This window comes from Leptidea sinapis, chromosome 11 (genome assembly GCF_905404315.1).
Source record: "Leptidea sinapis chromosome 11, ilLepSina1.1, whole genome shotgun sequence".
In the NCBI taxonomy this organism is placed as follows: Eukaryota; Metazoa; Arthropoda; class Insecta; order Lepidoptera; family Pieridae; genus Leptidea; species Leptidea sinapis.
In genome coordinates, this window is record NC_066275.1 from 5,058,238 (window position 1) to 5,063,114 (window position 4,877).

The 4,877-nt window shown below is 32.1% G+C and overlaps 1 long non-coding RNA gene across 1 annotated transcript; it reads right to left on the reverse strand.

The window, feature by feature from the left end:
• Positions 1-532: 532 nt before the first annotated feature.
• On the reverse strand, positions 533-3,090 carry LOC126966790 (uncharacterized). The gene is made up of 2 exons (XR_007729811.1): positions 2,888-3,090; positions 533-825 (listed from the first exon to the last, which is right to left on the reverse strand). It is a non-coding gene; the product is annotated as an uncharacterized LOC126966790 (long non-coding RNA).
• Positions 3,091-4,877: the final 1,787 nt, after the last annotated feature.

A 4,877-nucleotide genomic window follows, 5' to 3' on the forward strand; every position in this document is an offset into this window, starting at 1 on the left:
ACTGTGCGGCGCGTGATTCCCCGCTAAAAGGAGCTGACTCAGTATATTGTTGGTCAGTGCAGAAGACACCAACACAACACTGGTTTTCAGCAGCCCCTCGTGACATTTGGAGTAAACAGCTGTTGTAGTTTTCCCATTGTAATTTTTTTTCATGTACATGTTGTAAATTTATAGAGTTATAAAATAGAATTATAAATAAATAATTATAATAAATATTAAATCATATTATAATTTTTAAGCAAATATACATAATACTTATATTAAAGGTGGCACAAGGTACGTCATTAGTATACAAAATGAGATATAGATAATATATTGGTAAACATTAAAAACACATAATAAGGATACAGAATTGTGTTAGTCTATATTTACTATAAGATACAATGCATATCCATATTAATTATTATATAAAGAATCTAAAATAGTTTTTTTTATATTTAAATCTAAAAAATTTAATATTTTTCAGTTGTCTGATTGTCTAATAGTTTTTTAATTTTAGTCAATTTAGCAATTAAGAAAATAACAGCTGAAAAATTATTCATAAAGATTTTATTTCTAGGAATTCAAAGACCATTTATAAATACGGCTAGCCTTTCTGTGCTTACCAATTAGAATTACAGGCATGGTTATGATCATTTTTCACTTTAATAATTTCATCTTTCAGTGTGTAAATGGACGCGGTGCAACCTTTGCCACTATGTGTGGAACATCTCCATCGATATTTTTGCAGAGAACGTTCAATTTTTCTGTGTTGGATTGATCTGAAAAATGTATATCCATCGTAGAGTATCAAAGTGCTGCCTCGTTGTGATCTCACGTATTGCACTGCAACAATTTTACTGAAATGTGAATTAACGAAGTTTTTAAAACTTTCGACTACAACATTTTATAAAACTTTGCCACTAAGTTTAGTAGTCGGCTTAGTGTATATGTTTTATATTCATAATAACCTTTTTTTAATTTCACCTAGTTTTTTGTATCTTGTGTTTCTCCTTCTCAGGTCTGAGGCATACTTTTCCGGATGGGTGGTTGTTTTTTGACTTTGATTGAATAAGTGAAATTACATTCTATATTGAATAAAAATATTTTAATTTGATGTGAAGTGAGGAGGAGTCGTATCTAGGAGTCAAAAAGATTCATTTTTGTGAAAAGAGTGGCCTTCAGCCAAAATGTATCAAGAGTCTGTCTTAGATCGTGTTGTGAAACATCTTAGTTATAAAAATGTATCAAGAGGTTGTCTTAGATTGTGTTGTGAAAGATCTTAGTTATAAAAATGTATCAAGAGGCTGTCTTAGATCGTGTTGTGAAACATCTCAGTTATAAAAATGGATCAAGAGGCTGTCTGAGATCGTGTTGTGAAACATCTTAGTTATAAAAACGTATCAAGAGGCTGTCATAGATCGTGTTGTGAAACATCTCAGTTATAAACTGGATCAAGAGGCTGTCTGAGATCGTGTTGTGAAACATCTTAGTTATAAAAATGTATCAAGAGGCTGTCATAGATCGTGTTGTGAAACATCTTAGTTATAAAAATGTATCAAGAAGCTGTCTTAGATCGTGTTGTGAAACATCTCAGTTATAAAAATGGATCAAGAGGCTGTCTGAGATCGTGTTGTGAAACATCTTAGTTATAAAAATGTATCAAGAGGCTGTCATAGATCGTGTTGTGAAACATCTTAGTTATAAAAATGTATCAAGAAGCTGTCTTAGATCGTGTTGTGAAACATCTCAGTTATAAAAATGGATCAAGAGGCTGTCTGAGATCGTGTTGTGAAACATCTTAGTTATAAAAATGTATCAAGAGGCTGTCATAGATCGTGTTGTGAAACATCTTAGTTATAAAAATGTATCAAGAAGCTGTCTTAGATCGTGTTGTGAAACATCTTAGTTATAAAAATGTATCAAGAAGCTGTCTTAGATCGTGTTGTGAAACATCTTAGATATAAAAATGGATCAAGAGGCTGTCTGAGATCGTGTTGTGAAACATCTTAGTTATAAAAATGTATCAAGAGGCTGTCATAGATCATGTTGTGAAACATCTTAGTTATAAAAATGTATCAAGAAGCTGTCTTAGATCGTGTTGTGAAACATCTTAGTTATAAAAATGTATCAAGAAGCTGTCTTAGATCGTGTTGTGAAACATCTTAGATATAAAAATGGATCAAGAGGCTGTCTGAGATCGTGTTGTGAAACATCTTAGTTATAAAAATGTATCAAGAGGCTGTCATAGATCGTGTTGTGAAACATCTTAGTTATAAAAATGTATCAAGAAGCTGTCTTAGATCGTGTTGTGAAACATCTTAGATATAAAAATGGATCAAGAGGCTGTCTGAGATCGTGTTGTGAAACATCTTAGTTATAAAAATGTATCAAGAAGCTGTCTTAGATCGTGTTGTGGAACATCTTAGTTGTAATAATGTATCTTGGACCCAGCAAGATTCTACACCACGAACTACCCAAGCTTGGCTAGAAGTCGCCGTTGCGGACGTCAAATAGAATAAAAGCCTGCATTCAAGCTAAAGGTAGTAATTTCGATTATTTTATTTATTTATTACTCAAACACCAATAAATAAATACATGTCGTAAAAAAATAAATTTGTTTTAGTTGAAAGACTTAAAATGTTCCTGTGGTATGAGAAATGAGGGAAGAGAAAAGAAGCGAATGTGGGCGGCGGTGATCACTTCACATCTGGTGACCCGAGCCCACGTTTCTCCTCCTCTCCCATTAAAAAAAATTCACGGATTTCCTTGTTTTATATGTATTAAATTTATAACAATATTTTTTTTAATAAAATATTTTTTTATATATTCAAAGATCCCTTATTTGTAAACAAAAAATCAAATAAGGCAAATATAGAATATTTATTTTTGTGTTTGCATTACTTACAAATATGGTTATGTATATTACTGACTCTTATAATTTCATCATCTAATGTATAAATGAACGCAGTACAACCTCTGTTACTATGGGTTGAACATCTCCACCGATATTTATTAACAGATTTTTCCAGCTTCGTATTCATAATTTTTCTGCAAAATGTAAAACCCTGGTAACGAATTAAGGCATTTCCTTTTTGTGATTTGATGAATATTGCTGAAATATATACAAAATTGGTTAACTGAAAGGGTTATAGAAAAAGTTTTTTTTTTATTTAACTTTTTATTATTGAAAAAGTTTTATTTTAGAAAACTTTTTCAATGAAGTTTTCAAGTTCTAGGCGCAATAGCTAGGCCCAATATAATAATAATAATATTGACACACTTTTACACAAATTACCTTGCCCCTAGGTATAGCCTGTACTATGGGAACAAGACAACGATATATTTAAAACAAAATACATACTTAAATACATAACATAAACCATTCAATAAGTACATAGTGTCAATGTGTCAAGATTATCCTGCCGCTTCTGCAGTTCCACCGCGACCACTCTACATGCAATCAATTGCATCGAAATATTATTATTATTATATTATAATTCCAATGTTAAAGTTCCGCGATGATTAAAGTTTTAAACATTCATATTCATCATATAAATGTTTGCACCTACCGGGATGTGGACCGCGACCTCTACCTTTGTAGGCAGTGTCACTAACCACTGGGCTATATCAGTCGTCCAATGACACGTACGTATTAATTGAACCGTATGTTTGCCCGTTTGTCCTTCATTTCCTTAAGGATCATGTTTTTAATCCATTCCATCGTATAGTATATACGATAACAATAGTGACGATAGCCCTTCAACGTATTCAATTTTAAAAGTCAAAATCTCAGCCTCAGCATTTTAATGAGTGTAATTATAGCTGCGTTTATCTTTTATCGGTGTAATATGTCTAGCCGGTGTAAACTAGTTTACATGTATACACCATACACGTACGTTTATACTCAATTAAAAAAAAACATACAAAATGGCAAGAGATTATTCCATAACCATATTCTCAATGAGGGTGTTACCTGCAACTGTCAGTTACCGACTGCAGTATTTCTAATAATATAATATAAATTAGGGACTTAGGGAACCTTCAGCCTTGAAGGTTATCACCAGTGGGAGGCTCCTATGCACAAGATGCCGGCTTAATTATGGGTATAATTAAGCCGGCATCTTGTGCATAATTCTGCCAACCAAATATTTCTTCCAACGGCGCCTATTTCTGCCGAGAAACCGTGATGTGTAAGCATTATTGTGTGTCGGTCTGAAGGGCGCCATAACTAGTGAAATTATTGGGCAAATGAGACTTGGCAACTTATGTCTCAAGAATGAGTTCGCAAATTCGTCAAAAAGTCGTTCTTACAAGTAGATTCGAAAAAGTAATGATAATTTAATGTAATAAATAAAAAGTGTTTGTGTCACAAACCATCTCTTATTATTTATTTTAAAGAAGCGATTTACCAAACACAATATTATGTTATTTCCGAATCGACACATTTTTAAACTAAAGGGAATTGAAAATACTTGATAAAAAGTATACAAAAAAAACCATATAGAATAATTATCGAAACAATAATACTTAGAATGATAAAACCAAATTTAGGTGTATAATATTTTGTAGAATAGAACTCTTGCATGAAGGCAGGATTTTGTTCATGTCATAAAAATTAAAGTTAATATTTTATGAAAGTAGGCTTCACATAAGATGAATTGTAATTCAAGTTAAAGGTGTGCGAAAACGAAGAAAAGTGATCACAACATTAATAAAAATATAACCTGTACGCGGTTCAAGTAGACATGTGACTAGTGTCAGTTTCCTTATTAAGGCGAAGAGTAAGCAGAAAACACGCAAACATGGTGTTTTTAGACAAGTTTTGTGGTGAAAGTATAGCATTTCAAGCTATGAACACTACTTAATCCTGTTACACATATCCTTAAGTCTTATTT